The sequence below is a fragment of the Lynx rufus genome, unplaced genomic scaffold (assembly GCF_022079265.1).
Source record: "Lynx rufus isolate CCGP_SWC_20201006 ecotype Redwood Valley unplaced genomic scaffold, mLynRuf1.p SCAF_10, whole genome shotgun sequence".
NCBI classification, from domain to species: Eukaryota; Metazoa; Chordata; class Mammalia; order Carnivora; family Felidae; genus Lynx; species Lynx rufus.
In genome coordinates, this window is record NW_025814824.1 from 39796333 (window position 1) to 39818360 (window position 22028).

At 44.1% G+C, this 22028-nt stretch overlaps 1 protein-coding gene and 1 non-coding gene across 4 annotated transcripts in view; both read right to left on the reverse strand.

Moving 5' to 3' along the window:
* NFIB (nuclear factor I B) overlaps positions 1-22028 on the reverse strand; it is a 445905-nt gene that overhangs the window by 345502 nt on the left and 78375 nt on the right. The gene's annotated exons all lie outside the window — the stretch shown is intronic.
* Positions 1812-1883, reverse strand: TRNAH-GUG (transfer RNA histidin (anticodon GUG)). The gene has a single exon. It is a non-coding gene; the product is annotated as a tRNA-His (tRNA).

The window sequence follows — 22028 nt, forward strand, 5'->3', positions numbered from 1 at the left end:
GCTGATTGGTCCAGTGTTGGACATCTGACCCAAGCAAAGCCAATCAAATCCTTCTCTAAGATTTTTGGAACAGTGGCGAAAGGGCTGTCTTGCAGGCAAAGACGCTGTAACATAGAAAGAGCAGGAATTGCTGCTGGCTGCCATGTTTCCAGCCATGTAATAGTTTGAGAAGATAAAGGCAAAATTCGGGAAGAAATGTGGGATGAGACGGAGTGTGTCCCAGTCATTTTTCAATGACGTGATTTCGATTATTCTGAAGCTCCCTCGTATCCATGCCTGGGTACATCTCTTTCTTTCAATCTGTACTTGTTGAGTCTCTGTCACTTGCAACCACTGAGCTCTGACCGACACAATCTCCTTCCAATGATTGCTTTCTTGGTCTCCTGATAAAACGCCTATAACCTTGTACTGGCTTATTCCGTAGGCTGTTTTCGACTAAAGACCAATTGCAATTCGTCTGTCTTCTTAGAAGCATTATTCGTGCCAGCCAGCTGAGAAGGCCTTGCAGACTTGAGGCAGAGCCCAGGCTAGGCCCTCTGGGGAGGGGAGGCAGGACTTGGGAGGAACAGGGGAGGGGGGTGGGAGATTAGGGAATAAGTCGCAGGAAGAAGACACCTCAGAGTGGAAAACAGTCTTGCAAGAGAGTCTGGGAGGAAACAAAAAACACATTTGTCTCGCTGCATGATATTCTGAGGCCCACCTTTTTGAACACGTAATCAAACAGAAATTGCTCTTGTCTGGAAGTGGGGGTGATTTTTATTGCAATTTTTTAGAATATCATTTGTAAGGAATCGCTAACTCTGAAAGAACTTAAGAGATTCTGGGCCTCCCCTCAGCACCTATTTTCATTCGAATTTTTCTTAGTACTATATAAATAACAAACGTGAGTTTTGCTAAGCCAGTGGCGAAACAGGGGCGAGAGCCATTAGAAAGCGCCTTCGAGTGATCCCTTATTTCAAACATGGCGGGTTATAATTTTAGAGCAGTAAACCTCATTATAACATACTTATATTTGACATTTTTAGGCTGTATTGTTCATGTGTTTAAGTCCTGGAGAAAGGCCCATTAAAGCCGTGTTACTCACATTAATTCAACGTTTAGCCGTTTATAATACAAACCCCAGTCTTTTGGAAAATGTCATTTAAAAAGTTTCACCATATATGGACATTATTTATTGCTTGAGCCCCATTGTCTACTTATAATATGCCCTTTATCAGACCCAAATGCCCACTTCAGAGAATTTCGTTTTGAACAACTGGCTTCTTACATTATCCAATGATGCAGGAAAGTTAAATTACAGCCAGTTCATATCATAGAAACAAAATGTTTCCTGCAATTACAGATAAGGGACAGTTCATTTTCTCTCTGTCATCCTGAAAAAAAAACCTCCTGACAACAATTCATGCCTGGTTAAACAGGATTTCCACATCTACTGCTGACATCTTTCCAAATAATTCAGGCTTGTTATTACCATACAGTCCTGGCAAGGCTCAAAAGCAAGCAGACTTGACGAGTCTGCTCAAAGCAGAGCTTAAGTAGTTGTAATTAATAATAATTACATGCCCACTACACTCCAGTTTTATCATATTATCCGTCAGTGCAAATAAAAAAAACCACACACAACACGCTTGAAACAGGATTAGTGCATTAATAAAGCCACCCCGCGTACGCCCTCTCTCTAAAGTTTAAAATGTTTGCAGTGGTTTCTGTTTTATGGATTTCCATCATTCTGGGTCTGGTTGCAAAATGTTAGCTGGATGCGGGACAACCCGGGGCCAGGGCTGTTCTCCTTCAAAAGCCTTCACCCCTCCTGCCGTGACTCGGATTCGAACCGAGGTTGCTGCGGCCACAACGCAGAGTACTAACCACTATACGATCACGGCGAGCTACAGGAGAGCTGAGTACTCAGCCTCCTTCAAGAGCTACTGCACTATTAAAATTTGTGGAAACACTGCCATCTATTGCCTAAATATGCACATTTTCTTAACGCTGGGAAAGGGGAGCCGTGTCTCTGTAATCTGTCATGAGGTAGAGGAGTGGTAACAGAGTGCCAGAACATGCAACCAACATTGGGAAAATTGTAGAAGGTAAGATTCACTGTCCTGCTGAAAATAACAGGACTGAGAGAAGCCGGTCTGTTGGATCACGCTTTCTACTTTTAACCAATAACGGGTATGGATTTCTCACCCCCAACTGCCACCCCACCAATCATGTCGCCCCAAGTGGCATACGAATTGGAGCCTCTTTTGTGGTTTCTCCACCACCAGTCTGAAAGCCATGTGCTTGGGCAGCACAGTCGTAAAAAATACGGCACCAACAAAATGGTCCGGGGACTGGGGACAATCAGAAATACTTGTTTTTCCTATTAGAGGAAGCCAGGATGTCTATACTTTGACTGATCAATGCCAAACTCATTGATCCCTAAAAGCTAATTTTCCCCCTGAATATATACGTTTTAAACCTCCAGTAATCTGAAGGAAAATAATGCTTAGCAATTTACCACACAAAGAAACTGGAGTGTTCCATGCTAAGTAAGTTTCAAGGGGAAATTTTTTATAAATTTCCATATTATAATAATTCAAAGAGTCTGCACAAGATATTTCAAGGGCTGAAAACCTTAAAAAAAAAAAAGAAAACAGAGAAACCTATTTCTAATCGCTGGATTATTAGCAGGGTGTCCCCTTGAAACCCTCTAAACAGAGAGGACCCCGGGTGCAGTGGGGGCTAGCTGGCATGGTGTATGGGTTACAAGAACCTCACTCATCTGCTGAGTGGGTGCAAAAGTTCCCGTGATTCTGGAGGGAGGGTATTTCTGAAGAGGAAAGCTTGAGAGGCACATGGTCACTAGCCCCTCCCCTCTGATCATCTCTAGCCCCTTCCGTCTTCTTTCGAATTCTCCCAAACCCATTTTCCTTCCATGCTCCCATGGAAGAGTACTACCCCAAGTTCCTGAGCCCCACACATCTGTGGAGGACCCAAGGCCAAGTGCTCTCTGGCCATGCCAGGAGCAGGTGGGTGAACCTGGTAAGAGGTCACTCATGGCAAGGAGGGCGGGGGGCAAAGCAAATCTCCTGGTTGGCAAAGAGCAGTTTCCCAAAGTATCGTCAGGTGTTTACCACACTTAACAATTTTTGCTATGTACCAAGTAAGCAATAAGGGAGATATTTTGAAGAAATCAACTCACAGGGTACAAACTGTAGAAGCTGATTGTCCAGATTCTAATTGTGGCTCTGTCCCTTACTAACTGAGGACCCGAGGCTGCTTATCTGACCTCTGTGTCTCAATTTTCTCCTCTGGAAAAGGGAGTTAATAATAGTACCTATTTCACAGGATTGTCATGAGGATTAAATAGGTTATTACGTGCCAAAGAAACTTATCATAAGGCTGTCAGCACTCTAGAAATCTTAGTTATATTATTATTTAAATAAAAATTTGGGGGGAGGAAAATTTTTAACATTCCATGTATTCAAAATACACAGTATCACATTCCATAAATAGAGGTCATTGTGAAATAAAATGTAAAGATGAAACAGTAGAATTAAAATTCTAGCCAGGTAACTCTGAGCGCTGAGCCCCAGCTCTGTTCCCTGTTAAAAAGGAAGGCGAGTCACAGAGCAGAGTTGTTGAAAACACGGCGACCTCTGGTTGACGCTTCTCCTCATCTGAACGACTGGAAGTGATCTGAAAAGGGAATAACGTTCCCGTCATAGTATAGTATTCAAGGCTATGAAGTGCCACAGTCGTCACACCCCCTTAAACTACTCCCCCTCCCCCCACACTGTATCTGTCAGACTACGTTATGCTATGTGACAACAACCACATCTCAGTGGCTTAAATTAGGAAGGTTTTCCCCTTGCTTGTACTCTGTTCACTGCAGGGCCCTGTTCTGTGTCTCCTCACTCTGGGACCCAGGCTAAGGGAACAACTCCTACCCTGATCACAGCTTAACTGCTTTGCCAACGGCAGGAGAGCTCTAGACCGTCTGAAACCAGAGGCTGAAAGCTCTTCTCGCAGCTCATTGGCTGGAACTGGTCACACGGTTCCTTCCCCTCCACTACAAAAGGGCTGCTCCTGTAGTTGGTGATGTCATACCTTGTGGATAGACTCTGCGATATTTGTGCCTATTTTTTAAAAAAGTTTATTTACTTATTTTGAGACAGAGAGCCAGTGCTGGGGAGAGGGAGCCCAGGAGGGGCATAGAGAGGGGGAGAGAGAGAATCCCAAGCAGGCCCCGTGCTGTCAGCGCAGAGCCCAACGCGGGGCTCAAACTGTGAGATCGCGACCTGAACCTGCCGCTTAGCCAACGGAGCCACTGGGGTGCCCCCAAATATTCGTACCCATTGAAGTGGGTGGGCTTTGGAACAACTACCAGGATTTTCTCCTGCCCATTCGCTGTCTTCTAGGGGATATATTTCGTCCACCAATACCTACAACCCAGTTTAAAGGGGAAGACTGATTGAATCAAAACATGGTTTCTGATGTCCTTTACAGCTTCTTTGCAATCTACCATCTGATTTTTTTTTTCTGACCTTACTATGTCAACACCAATGTTATCACTCTGCCACGAATATATCATTCACAAATACGTGTTGGTGATTTACTATAGTCCAGTCGTTGTTGTGGATCTTTAGTATTCAGCACAGAACAAGAGAGGCACGTATCATGACTTCATGGAATTTATAGTCTAGAGACAGACAGAGAGACAGAGAGAGAGAGATGGATGAATAACAGATGAATAAACGGAATATATGAGTTGGTGTCATGGAAAATACATATATACACGTATTGCTTAAAGATTCTGATGAAGTACAGAAAGGCAGGGAAGGCATGGTACTTCTTGGGGAGAGAAAGAAAGAGAGAGATGGTGAGGGAGAGAGAGAGATAGGGACAGGGAGAGAGAAAGAGAGAGAGAGAGAGAGAAGAAGCAGCTTGCTTGGTCTGAATTCAATTCCTTTCTCCAACCTTTTACCCGCCAGACCCTAGACGTCTCTGGGTCTCTATTTCCTCATCAGTAAGGTAGGAGAAACTGGACTAGATTCCTCACATTTCTGATGTGCCAGACATTTAATTTACAGACACGTTGTGAATAAGTTCACGAACAAGAGACACATGTAAACATTTTGAAGGAAGAAAAAGCCAATCACAAGCGAGTCCTATGGCTAGTATAGCTGTCCTTTTTGTTTTCCCTAAGTTCATAGAAGCCGTCCTTTGTGTCACCTTCTAAATATTGTCAGCTTTGTTTCCCTGCCTATGGCAACATATTTTGGACACACAGGGATTGGTCTCTTGATTTAAGTTGGGTATAAAGAGGAATGTCTTGCCTGTGAGGGGCATTTAGCTACAGGATTCATTTTCGAAAGAGATTGTGGACTTCTCTTTTCAGGAAGCCTTTATTTCTATAAGATTGCTGCCCACCAACATCTCATTGTTAGAAATGAGGGAGCGTCAGCCTCCCTGCCTCTCCTTCTGCGGCCCGGCTACGAAATTCTCCTCCTGATGGAGTCATTACTTTCCCAGATTTTTCATGGTGGATTCTAACAGGGGAGCAGGGGCTGACGAGCGGACCCCGGGAGCGGTCGAGGCCCCCACTGCCCCAGCTGAGTCCTGCCTCCAGTGTCGCCCCTCCTACCTCTTTTCCCAGACCAAGCTCTGTGTTCTCCGCCTCATCCCTCTTCTCAGCTTGCCTCCTGCCTCACTGGGGGTAGGGAAATGACAGTCAGATCCGTCACTGGGCTGGAGGCCAAGAGCGGCAATCCGCTGGGTTGGGGCTGGCCCAGTGCCCAGTTTTCAGACAAAGACAGGTTGGGAACCCCCCCTGCAAAGAAGGCTCCTCTGTCCCCTCCTCCCAGAGTCCTGTTTCCAGTTGGGGCCCAGCCAGCTCTGACCTTATAGGGACCTTAAAACCATTTATTTCTTGGGATCTTGCTAGAACCCCATCCCCATCCTAGTAAGCTGTGTGTGTGTGTGTGTGTGAGAGAGAGAGAGAGAGAGAGAATCAGAGAGAAAGAGAGAGAGAGACAGAAAGAAAGAGAGGGAGAGGAAATAGGGAAGGAGGAAAAGCTGGACCAATCTAGTACATTCAGGGGAATTTGGTACATGCCAGGGAATGAAGGATTGTTTATGCCTGCCTTTGGAAATATTTTGGGGGGAAAAATAAGATAGCTGAAAACAGGGGAAGTCCAAGTAAATGGTAGCTGCCGATTTCAGATCTCAAACTCTTCAGCCACATGACCTTTACCATAAAGAACGCTAAGAGCTAAATGTTCTTTGACTTCACCCCTCGCGTGTTTCCTGCATGTATCGGAAAAATCTTTGATTCTAAGAAATCTGAAAACACTAGAGAAAACGCATTATTTTCAGAATGCTTGTAACCGCAACATGTTTTAACAGTTTACATTTTCAAGAGTAAACTGCCTGGGGTGCTTTTTCCCCCTTGCTTATTAATGAATTCTATGTAACCAAGTCAGAAATCTTGCTGTGGGGGAAAGCTGGAATGGTGGGGGCGGGGGTGGGGGAAGGGGTGTTGGTTGTTGGTTTAATTTTAATTTTTTTTGCCTGAAGGCACCATTAGAAAACTCCAGATGCAAAGCTTTCTAATAGAATTCCTCATCTGACACAGCCCTCCGGAATACGTAGGCCTAACCTTTACGATCTGGCGGGCCAGACCTCTATTTGGAAACCTTACGAGGGGGGCTGATCCATTAATGATAATGTGCAATAACTCGGAGTCCCAGAACAGCTGAAGGCCTGGGGCGGCGGCGAATTACCGCTCTGCATCTAGGAAAGGTGGTGGCAACCGGGACCCCCTGAGGAAGGGGGGTGGAGAGCAGGATCATCGAATAGTGGAGAGCCAGGGAATGCCCCATGACCACACTTTCTCTTCCCATTACATCAGGAAGCTGAGGTTTTAAGAAAGAGAAGTGTTGGCAGGTCTGAGACCAGTTAGCGTTTTGGATTTACGGCCGCGAGGGTTCTAACCAATCACTGCGGAGCTACTTTTCTTAAAGAAGTTTCTGCATAGGCTCCTGGAAGTTCGGGGACTGATAGCCTTGGACAAATGACTTAATCTCTCTGCCTAAGTTTCCCTCGTAAAAGGGGATGATGATAAGAAGAATGTCTACTTTATAGAATTGTTCTGAGGGTTAAAAGAACAAGCACTTTAAAAGAGTGCCCAGGAGGTAGTAAGTGCTTAATAAAATACTAGCACTAGTTTGGTCAAACCAGACATGGGGGAACACTTCTCTGAGCTTCTGGCCAGGATAAAGAGGTACCAGAAGGGAAGCATGTGCCAGGACCCAAAGGGGGTCTGAGGTTCACGACGGGACTCTGTTTATGACAACAAGTGGCACCGGGGCTAGGGGGCCACAGCTGGAGGCCAGAGGGAAGAACACCTCAGAGTCTGGACAGGTGGCTCCAAGCCCAGAGCGAGGGACATGCTAGGACACAGGGCACAAACACAGCATAAGAATCAAGAAGGCCCGCAGCGGAGACTATTTGCCCCGGTTGCAAGTTGTCATGTTGTCCCTTCTGCCCTAAAGGGGCCAATATTGGAGCCAATTTAGTCAGGAGGCAAGTGTGGGCATGGGAGCAGAAGGGCTTTGGGATGGGAGCTGGAGGGAGCAGATGTGGTTGAGACAGATAGGAACCAGGAGTCATCCCTCCAAGCCCTTCTGTATGGAATGATCCAGGTGCTTGGCTCACCAGTTGGCCCTACTCTCTATCTAGATCTGTGTCTTGAAGCTGTGACGACAAATTTGCTCAAGTGACTGAACTCTTACACGTATGAGGTACCTGGCCCAAGTTGGGGTGGGGTTGGGGGAAATCCATGACCACAGATGTCTGCAAAGGAGTGGACTCTCTCTTACTTACCTGTCTACCTCCCGCACCCTTAACCTTGTGCCTGGCACATAGCACAGGCCGACTAGATTAAAAAATTAATTTGGCCCATGTGTGGATCGCAACTCCAAAGTTGAGTCTCATTTGAGAGCTTCAGAATGAGCTGCTAAATATTTTTAGAGCTCTTTATCTTATCTTTAGGCGTTTTGTTTTATTGGTGAGTTTAATTTTGCTTTTCCTGAGACACATCTCACAGGTACACTTCTGAGGAATTGCCTCGGGTCTATGTCTAATTCTGCCCTTCGTGAATGGCAGTAACCGTTGGGACCACCATCTCTCCTGACTGAAGCGGGGCCATGAAATATACAAGCACATCACAGATCAGGAAGGGACCGCTGGTCGCCAGATCAGACCTCAACAGCATGGAAATTAACAATACGTGGGAATACTATTGGCATCCCCTGATAGCAATTCTTCGGTCACTTGAGAGAGAGAAAGAGAACCCAGGGAATTGAACAGCCTGATGGAACGAACACTACCTTACCTGTTCGTGTTTGGTTCTGCTTTATTCATGATGAAGTTTGTAATTTGAGGACATTTGATTTTTTTTCTGAATGTTTTTCAATTTGCCTCAATGACTTTAAAAAGAATAATAAGTCTACTCCTTACCTACTACATTAAGGTCTTAAGGCAAAATGTGAAATATTCAGAATGGTTTGAAAGGTGATGCATAGAACATATAACCACAATTATTCTTACTGTATTATCATCATTCTTTTTTTTTTATGTTTATTTATGTTTGAGAGAGAGAGAGAGAGAGAGAGAGCATGAGCAGGGCAGGGGAAGATAGACAGGGAGACACAGAATCCAAAGCAGGCTCCAGGCTCTGAGCTGTCAGCAAAGAGCCCGATGTGGGGCTCGAACTCACCAGCTGTGAGATCATGACCTGAGTCGAATTGGGGCATTTAACCGACTCAGCCACCTAGGTGCCCCCACTATCATCATTCTGATAGCCACCACTAATGTAGAAGGTAGATATTAAGTTTACAAGATAGAGCCAGATTCTACCCTAGGTAACCCTAGAACCATAAAGATCTGTTGGATGAAAAACCTGCCCCCCCGACAGCTTTCCCTTAATTATCATCAATTCTTTGAGTAGGCTGAAAAAGAGAGGGGGAGAAGGAGGGAGAGAGACAGAGAGAGAGAGAGAGAGAGGGAGAGAGAAGGAAAAACCCACCTAACTGAATGTAGGATAAACTACTCATTAGCAAGCTAAATAGTTACGACATTTAATAACCTATCATGCCTCATGGAAAACCAAGGCATTGCCAAAAGTAATTGAAGTTTGTGATTCTCCAAACTGTTATTTAAAGCAGGGTTTGGCAAGGCTCAGTGGGTCTGCACCAATTTTAATTGCATTTTTCAAATGCAGGATGGTGATTGCATTCCTTTACTTGTGACTTGTGTCCTGAAATCCCTTTATGGTGAACTTGCTTCTAGTGAAACCTTACGCAGTGATTTTAAAGTTCAAAGCATGTGGGCGCCATCTATATCAAAAGCCATGCTTTACTTTCTGCCCTTTTAACGGATTCATTCCCAGGTACGTATAACCCCCAACTCTTTCTGTTTGCCTGACATCTGAGGACGTGGCTCGAATCCTCATCACTACCACAAAGAGCTTCTTAGGGGATTAAGGTGGACTTGACCTAGGGAGAGGACCTTCACCAGTGACGACTGGATGGGCCCTGGAAGCAATGTTTGCCCGCGGAATAAGCAGCAGCTGCCTTGTGTCCTTCGCCCCTAGACGGCTAGAGACCATTAAATATACACAATGCCTTCAGCATAGATCTTTTGCACAGTACGTTCACTGCACAACTATAGTTGCACAGGCAACTATGATGGTATCATTACTCATCATTACTGCGGGGCTTCTCCACTCCCTTGTTACTTTGCATGGGTCATTTTGTAAAAGGGCTATTTGTTGAGCACATAGTAACGCAGCAGGCACCGTGCTAAGCGTTTCACAGGAATTCGTCCATTTAATCCTCAGGGAGAACCTTAGGTGCCACTAATTTTCCCCATTGAACCAAGGTGCAGCGTCGGTTAAGGAATTTGCTCAGGACCGCACAGCCTGAGCCACCAGATCTGGGATTTGCACCTATGCGACTGACTCTGGATCCCCCCTGTTCTACCAGCGCCCTCTGCTACTCTACGGCTCAGGCAGGGCTGTGTCCCATGGGATGACATTTCCCGACTTTCTCCTCGCTGAAATTCCTGTGCCTTATCACAGAGACACCTGGATATCTGATCGTGTTGGCTTCCTACTCTGAAAAAGGGGTCACTGATCATGCCTTCCACAGGAGGGTGTGAGGATTCAGTAAGAATGAGCAAAACATGCCCTTGGGACGATATCAAGCGATACACAACCGTGCGGCAGCTTCCCAGGGCCTCTGTAATCAGGGTCCTGCAAACTAGGCAGCTTAAACAGCAGGCACTGATCCCACAGCTCAGGAGGCTCCAAGGTGACAGCGAGGCTGGGTCCTTCTGAGGCATGGGAGGGAGCATCTATCTGTCCCATGCCTCTCCTCTAGCTCCCCCTGCTTTGCTGGCAATCTGTGTCGTTCCTCAGCTGGTAGACGCCTCACCCAGGCTTCTACCTTCGTCTTGACTGGCGTTCTCCCACTGGGCCTGTCTGTCTCTGTGTCCATGTAAACCTGATTATTTCTCTAAAGACTCTATTTCAAATAAGATCACATTTCTGAGGTTACTGGGGCGGGGCGGGGGGTTATGACCCAATAGGTCTTTTTGTGGGGGAGGGGTGGGAGGAAACACAATTCAACCCGTAACAAACCACGAGCCACTCTTTTTCTCAGTAATGACATTCTTTATAATGTTCATCACTACAAACGTGTTTTGTTTGTTTTTCTTTAATTTTTTTTTAATGTTTATTTGTTTTTGAGACAGAGAGAGACTGAATGGGGGAGGGTCAGACAGAGAGGGAGACACAGAATCTGAAACAGGCTCCAGGCTCCGAGCTGTCAGCACAGAGCCCGACGCGGGGCTCGAACTCACGGACCGCGAGATGGTGACCTGAGCCGAAGTCGGACGCTCAACCGACTGAGCCACCCAGGCGCCCCTGTTTGTTTTTCTTTAAATCAAGTTTAGTGATTGCAGTCTGCCAGGGACCACTGCACACAATGCTTTAGCCCAGGGCCGTGCTGGTCCCTCAGCCAGTGTCATGGCAGGCGAGCTTTCCCCGCTGTTTTAAACCCTACCGTCTCACAATTCCCTGCTGACACGTGGTGGTGGCTCTGTCCATCCCAGAATAAGTCACGGGACAGTAGGAGGCAGAAATTTGGCAAAGGGAGGTCAAGCCTGCACAGCCAGTTACGGCAATACTAGGACTAATTGGTTTGCCGATGCCTTTTTCTTCCCCCTTGCATGTAGTATGAATGATCACTTTCTTGCTCCTCATCAGCAATCCCGTGTCACCTTCCCGCACCCACCGTGCTTAACTCTTACTTCCTATAGACGGAGTCCTAACCCGTGGCTCCATTTTCAGCTTCTCTCACCAAACACGATCCCGCGTCTCCAATCAGCTCCTGCAAGTCCCCTAGGTATTCCGGGCTCGCTGCCCGAGCTGAAATCAGGTGACTTTCACACCCCCCTTTCCCTTCCTTCTCTATCACCACCTCAGGTAAAGGCGTCATCGTCCCTCCAATGGCCCCCCAAATTTGGGGGCCATCCTCAGTCCCCTCCTCTAGCTGCGCTTCTCCATCCTATGTGTTGTAACCCGACACACCCGTTCCAGTACATTCTACCTCCTAATGCTCTCAGCAATCCCTCTTTGCCTGACCCTGGCTTGAACACAAATGCATCCCCGATGCCAAACACAATGCCCAGCACATAGTAGGTCAGCACTTAATACTTGTTCTGTGAGTAACTGAATGGAAAATAAAAATCCCCATGCGAATCCCCATTGTCCACAAGGTCCAAACTCTTAAGCAAAACACCAAAGGTTCTTCAGTGTCTGTTCCCAAACTAGTTTTCTAGTTACATTCTCTACATCACTGTCCAGTCCTCCACACCTAAGACCAGCGAAACAAAGCTATCTGTCATTTGCCAAGCGTGCATTTGATTTTCATGCTGCTCCTCAGACAAAATTGCGTATTCGGTGTGGGTTTGAGATATCAATGCAATAGCCAAATTGAGATATCAGCTAGGCAATTGGATATATGAACCTGGAACTCACCATAGAAGCTTAGTTTGGAATAAGATGTTTGGGAGATTCAGCATACAGATGGCATTAAAACCAAGGCAATGGCTGAACTCAACTAGCGAGAGTGTGTATATTAAGAAGCGTATTCACAAACTCAACATAGGTAGTCAAAGCAGACTCGTAGTTTCAGGCGACAGTAGGTCATTCGAGTGGCAATGTCTAGAAGGCAGTGTCTAGAAGAAATTGGCACATGGATGATAGGAAGCAATAGAAATAGAGTTTTGGACACCTGGGGGGGCTCAGTTGGTTAAGCGTCCGACTTCGGCTCAGGTCATGATCTCACGGTTCGTGAGTTCGAGCCGTGCCTCGGGCTCTGTGTTGACAGCTCAGAGCCTGGAGCCTGCTTCAGATTCTGTGCCTCCCACTCTCTCTCTGCCCCTCCTCTACTTTTCCTCTCTCTCTCTTTCTTTCAAAGATAAATTAATAGTAAAAAAAAAAAATAAAGTTTTTTAAGTCATAAGCAGATTGGTTATTTTTGAAGCTCTGAGGAAATAAGGTTGAATTATCCCTGAAGGTATTATCAGCCTCATACCTCATCATGATCAGATGTGGGAAAATTCAGAAAAAAAAATTTAGATGCTACAGCTACCATTTACTTATGCAGACATTTGATATTTGCTCAGTTTTGTTCTTCTTGCCATCTGCTCTTTGACTTTCTAAAAATTGTGAAATATGTCAGAAGAGTATAAAAACCCATGTACAGCATTAGTAATTAAAAGCTGAATATAAGTTCAGCAAAGTTGGGGCACCTGGGTGTCTCAGTCGATTAAGTGTCCAACTTCGGCTCAGGTCACGATCTCACAGTCTGTGAGTTCAAGCCCCGTGTTGGGCTCTGTGCTGGCAGCTCAGAGCCTGGCCTGCTTCAGATTCTATGTCTCCCTCTCTCTCTGACCCTCCTCTACTCACGCTCTCTCTCTCTCTCAAAAATAAACACTTAAAAAAACAAAGTCAAAAGCATACATTGCTAGAATTGTGTAAGCCCTTCTTGTCCGCTCTCTGCCTTCTCCCAAAGATACCAACACCTTCATTTTTGCAGTAACCATTCCCTTGTCCTAGGGATAGGACAGATAGCTGGTATGGTTTTCTAAGATTTTCCTTAGGAATTATGCTATGTTCTTGAGTGAGACTGGCCTGACATTACTTACTTTCTTACATAGCCCATTCTTCTTTCTATTTGCTTACATATTTACCACGTTCTGTGTTCTTCTTTCCTTCTTGCGTCTGAGATTTGGGAACATTTTCCTGATGGCTAAAGAGTGTTCTTTAGCATTGCCGTTAGTGAGCTTGCTAGTCTGAAATGTCTTGATTTAATCTTCATTTCTGAAGTACATTTTCACTAGGCATAGAATCCCAGGTCGTTCTTTTTCTCAGCAGATTGGACAGTTTCATTCCCTTCTGGCTTTCATTGCTGGGAAGGGAGGTCTCAAACCTGCTTCTCTAAAGAACATGCCTTTGCTACCTGTCTCCTTCTAAGGTCTTTCCTCATTTTGGTCTTGGCTTTATTGGTTTGTTATGTTTTCTTTCTGTTTTGGTTTCACTCTAATGTGTCCAGGTACAAATTTGTTTTTAGTTATATTGCTGGGGATTCGTTGGGCTTCTGAATCTGTAGGTTGGTATATTTCATGAGTTCTGGAAAATCCTTAGCCGTGATCTCTTCAAATACTGTGGCTGCTTCCTTCACATGCTGCTGTTTTTTTTTAGGACTCCCAATGGATGCATAGCACACCTTCTCATTACATGCCCCGTGTCTCTCTGTTTCCATTTGCACTTTCTATTGTTTTGTTATTCTGTGCGTCCTCCTGGATAGTTTCTATATGTTTGAGTTTCTACAGTTCACTAACTTTCCTTCTAGATTTTGTTACTCTACTGTCCAACCTACCCATTTCACTTTTTTTCGCTAATATAGCACCTAATTTATAGTCTGTATCCACCTGTGAATATTTCCACATATATTATACCTATAGTAATAGAAATTACTTAGGATAACCCACACATTTAAAAAATCATATTTGGGAAAACTAATTTAAAAGACACAATAGGGGCGCCTGGGTGGCTCAGTCGGTTGAGCGTCCGACTTCGGCTCAGGTCACAATCTTGTGGTTCGTGAGTTCGAGCCCCGCGTCGGGCCCTGTGCTGACAGCTCAGAGCCTGGAGCCTGCTTCGGATTCTGTCTCTCCCTCTTCTTCCACCCCTCCCCCTCTCGTGCTCTGTCTCTCAGTCTCTCTCTCAAAAATAAACATTGAAAAATTTTTTTAAAAATAAAACAAATGAGGGGCGCCTGGGTGGCGCAGTCGGTTAAGCGTCCGACTTCAGCCAGGTCACGATCTCGCGGTCCGTGAGTTCGAGCCCCGTGTCAGGCTCTGGGCTGATGGCTCGGAGCCTGGAGCCTGTTTCGGATTCTGTGTCTCCCTCTCTCTCTGCCCCTCCCCCGTTCATGCTCTGTCTCTCTCTGTCCCAAAAATAAATAAACGTTGAAAAAAAAAAATAAATTAAAAAAAAAATAAAACAAATGAATAAACACTAAAAAAAAAATTTTTTTTAAAGACACAATAAAAACATCAGGGCCCACAATAGTGAAGTAAATAGACTCCCTGTCCCTTAAATAAACTTATTATTATAAAATTTTTCAGACCTGTGCAAGAGTAGAGACAGTGGAATAAAGAAAAACTCCCCATGCCCATTTCTCAGCTTCAAAGATTATTAACATTTTAACAATCTTATTTAATATTTCTCCACATATAATCATTGAACAAGTTTTTCTTAGAGCATTTAAAACTTTTTTTTAATGTTTATTTTTCAGACAGAGACAGAGCATGAACGGGGGAGGGGCAGAGAGAGAGGCAGACACAGAACCCGAAGCAGGCTCCAGGCTCTGAGCCATCAGCCCAGAGCCCGACGCGGGGCTCGAACTCACGGACCACGAGATCGTGACCTGAGCTGAAGTCGGGCGCTTAACCGACTGAGCCACCCAGGCACCCCGATTTCTTAGAGCATTTTAAAGCACTTCCCAGGAAGCATGTAATTTCTCTGAGGTGACATTTGATCTGACAGTATCTTGGTGCTAATCTCTGACAAGAATATTTATTTTTTGGTGGAGAACTACCACACTATCACCACACCTAAGAAAACCAACAGTAATTCCCTATTTCATGGAGTTTTTTAAGAGTTTTATACTTCGTCTCCAGAAGTTCAATTTGGTTCTTTCAAAACCTGGTTGTCGTATTTTACAGTTTGTTTCTTGCCCGTATTTCCAAGTTCGTCACTTACTGTTAAACAGTTTTTTATTGTGCGTGTCTGAAACTCCCATGATCTGAAGTCTTTATGAGTCTGTATCTGTTTTGTGTATGTGGGGTTTTTGTTTGTTTCTTTTCATTCGTGCTCATGGTGCTTTATTTCCTTGTGTATTTATTAATTTTTACGGTGCTCTGCTCATTATTCTTGGAATTGTGTTTGAGAATTCTTTGGGGCTTGGAAAGTTGTGTTCTTTAGAAGGGATCTACATTTGTTTCTACCATGCACTTTGTGACATGACTAGTCTGGGGTCACTCTCAGATAAATTCTTGGCTTGAGGTTTTGCAGACCACGCAGGGAGTGTGAATTCAGGCTGTAAACTTGGTATGAGCTCTAGGTCCAAGTTCTCAATAGTGACTTCTTTTTCTTTTTTCACCTTCGCTCAGCATCACAAGTTATAAGCAGTATATTTTCTTGACTGAGGGAGAGGGTAAAGAGAAGCAGAGTGTTGTTTCTAGTTCATGTTTTACCCTGAGGGTATAGCTGTTTGGGATATGAGTTTTGGACTCTCCACCTTGGTAAGCCCTGGGGTATGTCTCCCATTCCCTGGACCTTGTAAGTTGTGAGAACAGGAGTTCAAGTCCATCTGGTTCAACAAAGGGCCTCATTTCCTAGGCTGAAAGTTTCTTCCTTTCTTGAGAGTTCATTGATGGATTTCAGTTGATGTTTTTCATATATTTTAAGCAAGAATTTTAGTTGTCTATAGAAGGAGGGTTGATGCAGATACCTACCCTAGAAATGAAAGTTCTCTATTCGTTCTTTAAGTCATACCAATCTGGCCTTCTGACCAGTGAAGTCAGAAAATGTGACCACAAATCAAAAAAACAATATGTTACTACAGTGGGATTGTGAAAGAGCCTGGTCCTTTGAAATCATCTAATATTGGAAAATATGGATCTCAGAAAAATAAATGGCAATGAACTGAAATAGATTTGTGGAAGCTGAGTTCATTGTGTATACAATTAGTCTCTTGTATTATACCTTAACTATATCTTAAGAGTCTGTCTTGAGGCGCCCGGCTGGTTCAGTCAGGCATCCGACTCGATTTCAGCTCAGGTCATGATCTCAAAGTTCATGGGTTTGGAGCCCAACGTCGGGCTCCATGCTGACAGAGCAGAGCCTGCTTGGGATTCTCTCTCTCTCCCTCTCTCTGCCCCTCCCCACACTCAAAATAAATGAACTTAAAAAAAAAAAAAAAGAGTCTATCTTATGCCTCAACTAAACTGATTATTCCTGGAAGATTTGTTACCCGTGTAGTTTGCATATTTTTTAGCACCTACTATAACTTGCATAATTGCTGAGTTAAGAAACCAAATTGTTATCACAAAAAAAAAAAATTGTTTTATTTAAAATCTCAACTAACCTAACTGGTTATACCTGCTAAGAGACTGGGAAAGAATTGTCATTATTCTCCTAAGAGTGACACTAGCATTTCTCTGGTGCTTTCTTTTCCTTAAAAGATCTAGTGGGGATAGAGAAGGCACTGCTAGAATAGATGCTTCATTGTTTATCATAGAACATTAATGAGTTTTGGATATGCAAACAGAATTCCAAAGCTCACTATGGGGATGAGGCTAGAAGCAACTAGAATGGTTCTGCATAAGACAATGGTAGGAATTTTTATTTTCTCTTGAGGTGGGGCAAGGAAGCATGAGTGAGAGAAGAAAGGTGGGTGGGGTTGGTACCTGTACAGCATGCAAAGTGGCCAAAGGACTTTTGAGGCCATAGGTACCTGATATCTAATATCCTACATTAAGGTTTTCATGTTTCTGCGACATAAAACCTCTTTTGTCTTTCCAACCTCCAGCAAAGTCAGCTACACCTGCTTCTATGACCATTTGTGTGTGTTTGGGGTGGCGGGGGGAGGGGGATGTGCTGGGATGACGGAGCACATGTGCAAATCAAAGAAAGGGAGTTAAGGCCAGAGTAGAATAAAGGAACAGCATACACTACAAGAAGGCAGCAAAGCAAAGGAAATTAGTGGAATGGGTCATCGAAGATGAAGGTTGCCACGAAGCTTTAAGTCCCTGAGAAGGGCGATACAATTTGAATCTAGACCTGAAAGGGCAGGATGTTTGCACATAACACCTGTGTCATCATTAATGTTTCTAGTGAAGTTGAAGGGCACTAGAAAGCTGCTCCAATTGTTAATAATCAGTAGTTGGTGTCAAGGTCTAACCCGGGTCTTATACTTCCCCGGTCAAGTTTTTACTTCTCCAGACAGGCACCGAGCTGTTGTTCTCAACCTTACATGCACATTGGGAGAGTTTAAACTTACCGATGTCCAGGCCCCACTCCAGATATTCTGATTTGATTGGCCTGAGGTGGGACCTGGGCTTTGGGACCTTTAAAACCTCCCCATGTCATTCTACTGTCCAGGCAAGGTCCAGGACCACCGGTGTAAAGCTAAAATAATATTCTTTTTTTGTAATTTTTTATTCTATTTATTTTTTTTTATTTTGAGGGAGAGAGAGTGAGCACACATGGGGGAAGGGCAGAAGAAGACGGAGAGAGACCATCTCAAGCAGAGTCCACACTCAACGTGGATCCCAATGCGGGGCTTGATCTCACGACCGTGAGATCATGACCTGAGCCAAAATCAAGAGTCGGACGCTCAACCTCCTGAGCCACCCAGGTGGCCCTACAATAATATTCTAAGGACAGTCTGAAACATTCAAATGAGATCACAAAAAGCAATAGAGAATATGTGAGTTGCCATAAAGGAAGTGACCATAAAGGAAGCTAATTTTGCTGAAATGTGTTCTTATATCATATAATCCCCGTGCATGCTGAGGCCTAAAAATAAAAACACAGACAACGAAAGTATTTCTTAGAGCCCTTATATAAACAAGAATAAAAGTAATCTATACCCATTCAGCTTACTGTTTGCATTAATCTAACTTTACTATTCAACTGCATTCATCTAACTTTACTAGTCCAGAAAACTCTTGCTCAGAAAGCTGGCATTGCAGATAATTTACTCTTTGTTTCCAGAAATTCCCCCAAACCCATTCATTCCTTCTCCATTCATCACCCCTTTCTTGGGACAAGAGATCGCTTCAAGAGATGATTCATTCTTCAAGACTCCTTTTGAAATCCTCCCAACTCTGTCGGCCAATCTACCAATCTTTATAATATAATAAATTTTTCCCAGTTTCAATTAAGTGTCCCCTTACACTGTCACTGAAAGACCTACCTTAAATCAGACTCCCTCAAGCTCATAAATATCCCAACTTTGTCATTATTCTCCTACGAGTATATTCATTCTTCTCCTAAGAATAAGAGTATTGTCCTCCTGAGAGTATTGTCATTATTCTCCTAAGTGTCCTCCCACTCCTGGATGTTGCGAAAACCCTTTCAAGGTGATGATCCCTTACCTTTGGGTAAGCAGCAAAGTGAGCTTTGTTGTTATCAACTAGCCATACGGTGTTTATCAACTGCTGGTTCAGAGGGGCTCGTATATTTCAGTTAGGAAATGTCCAAATGTCTTCTTTTAACACGTCAAGTAAAATAGCTACTATTTGCCCCGTGCCAACTGGGTGATTTACAGACATTGCCTGTGATCCTCCGAGGGTGGGATCACTAAACATATTTTTTAGATATGAAGCAAGGGGACCCAGAGAAGGTTGGAACTTTACTGGAAGTCACACAACCATAGGCAGAGCAGAGATTTCCATCCAGGTGTTTGTGTGATTCTCAAGGCTGAGTTAGCTCAACAGTTAGATCCACAGCTGACACCGCATTGCCTCACAGAAGACTGACTCGAGATCTACTCTCGCTAGCTGGCGTGGCCTCAAACACATATGAGGTGTCACCAGTTTTAATGAGTCGACATTAGCTACTACCTCCCCGAAGGGACACCGCAAATGCAGCCAGACAATCGAAGGAAGAATAAAAGAGGTGCTTTATAATTTGTTCAACCACAGTTTTCTGCTTTAATTCTTCAGGTGGAGAGTGGATGGGTAAGTGTCCACCAGATTATTCTTTGTTACGTCTTTGTGCATCTGATGTATTTTATGATAAATGTTTCTTCTTTTAAAATTTTTATTATGAAGCATTTCTAAGGGTTTATTTAAAAATCTTTTAACATTTTAATGTATCTTTGAGAGAGACAGAGACAGAGTGCAAGTGGAGGAGGAACAGAGAGAGGGAGGCACAGAATCTGAAGCAGGCTCCAGGCTCTGAGCTGTCAGCACAGACCCTGATATGGGGCTTGAACCCAGATCGTGAGATCATGATCTGAGCCGAAGTCAGACGCTTAACCGACTGAGCCACCCAGGCGCCCCTTGTTTATTTAGAGAAAGAGAGAACACGAATGAGGGAGGGGCAGAGAGAGAGGGGAGAGAGAATCCCAAGCACGATCCATGCTCAGTACAAAGCCCAATGAGGGACTCAGTCTCATGACTGACAGCGAGAGCATAACCTGAGCCGAAATCTGGAGTTGGATGCTTAACCGACTGAGCCACCCAGGCACCCCTGAAGCATTTTTAACATACACAAGATAGTCAAAATAATATACTGAGCCTTTAATGCTCTCATCATCCAGCTTCAGCATTGATGGACGCTCGGCCAATCTTGTTTTATCTATATCCCCATGTACTCCTCCTTCCAGTATTATTGTGAAGCAGATCAAAGATAGAATAGAATTTTTTTCATAAATATTTTGGTAGGCGCCTCTAAAATATTAGGACTTCTTCAGTAGGTATCTCTAAAAGAGAAGTACTGTTAACAACAACAACAAAAACTCCACAATATCGTTGTGTAAGGTGACAATGGTTTGCTAATATCATCAAACGTGGAGCCAGTGTGCAAACATCCAATTGCCCCATAAGTATTTCAGAGCTTGTACAAGGTGATTAACGTCCAGTGACTCAACATTTCTTCCGGTTAAGTTAGAATACGAAAACTCATCCTAGTGGGGATGTTTCTCTTTCAAAAAGTCTTGTCTCATTTTTCAAGTAGGCTTCATGCTCAGCGCATAGCCCAACACAGGGCTTGAACTCACGACCCTGAGATCAAGACCTGAGCCGAGATCGAGAGTCAGATGCTTAACCGACTGAGCCACCCAGGCGCCCCTTGTAAAGGAGCTTCTATTATCCACCCCCTCTCTGACCCTGGTCTCAGTTCTCAATTTTTTTATTTGGATTTTCACAAAAATTTTTATTTTCATGAAGCCTAAGTTTTTTAAGCATGGTCTTATTTTTTTCAAGTTCTGAACCTACGGTCCCATTTTAATTTGCACGGCTGGACCGGATGATATCTTTATGATACTCAAAGCTCCTTGGGGGTGGAAGAAGATGCAGTTAGGAGGTATTAGCAATACAAGTCAATCTGGGACGTCCGCTCTTATATTTCATGTTTAAATCAATAAGTGCTTTGACAAATAAATCTGACATTTTTCTTGCAGCGATTCATATTCCTGTTCGTATAAAGCATTTCTTTCCCATTCCTTTATGGCTATCTGTGTTTCTGATGAGCAATAAAGAAGATGTCAACGGTGGATGTGAACCAAGAAGGAGAACGCCTAGGGAGTATATATTTAAAGGTGTGAGCTACTAAAGTTTTCCATGCAGTTTTCAAAGTGCACCTTTACTGGTTCATTGTATCCATGGCATTTTTTTACATAAAAAAAAGTAAGAAGAAAGAAAGAGATCAGGAGGGAGGGAAAGAGGTAGGAAGGGCAGGAGGGAGGGAACGAGGGAGAAACTAGCCCACGCCTTTGAAGTTAGATAGTGATAAGTTCATCTTGTCTTTCTTTCTTCAGGAGTGGCCTAGTCGGGAGCCCTACTGGTCACCTGTCAGAACAGAATTAGACAATCTCAGTCTTGGGACTTTATATTCTGCCCTGTTCCCTAGTCGAAACGTCTATTCCTGAGGAGTCCCAACTTGGTAGTGGCTCTGTAAGCTAAATTTCCGCCAAAACATTAGGCAGATGGTTATCAAATGATTTCCCCATTCCCTGTATGAAGATCACTGTGCCCTGCTGTTGATAGGATTACACAGGGACTAAAGCAAATTAATGGCAAGCGGGGGAGAATCCTATTAGTTGGGACCACACATGTGGTTAAATAAAAGCAGGAATAATCATAGCATTGGGTTTTATCTAGATCCATACGTGCTTCCTCAGAGGGATTGAAAATATTTGCAATGTGATTTGTCCTTTTTCTACTCACACCGCTTGCTTTGTAGCGCGGTGTCTGTTTAAGAAACCTCACGGGTGCATAATCCCACTACTGTGTGGCATTCGCTGTAGAAGTCCTACTGAGGTGAGTTCCTTGCTTGCAGCTCAAAATCTTGTTCAGGGTGTTTTTTTTTGCATGGAAAAGATACTGAGTCCTTAGGAGTTTCAGAGATCCCGTCTCTGAAACTGCTACTGATAATAAAAACAGACACCACCCAATCTGTGTATTATATAGCAAACACTTGGCAGAGTTCTCATTCTGTGCTTAACTTTGACATGAAGCTAGGCAGTCATGTTTGCAGATCAAATGAGATTTTTGCCAGCCCACCACTAGATAGGGAGGATTTATCTACCACCTTACTATGATGTTCCCTTAATACCTTTCAAAAACACAAGTGCTTACATACTAATAGGTTTTTAGCTTAAGATCTAATCATCCAC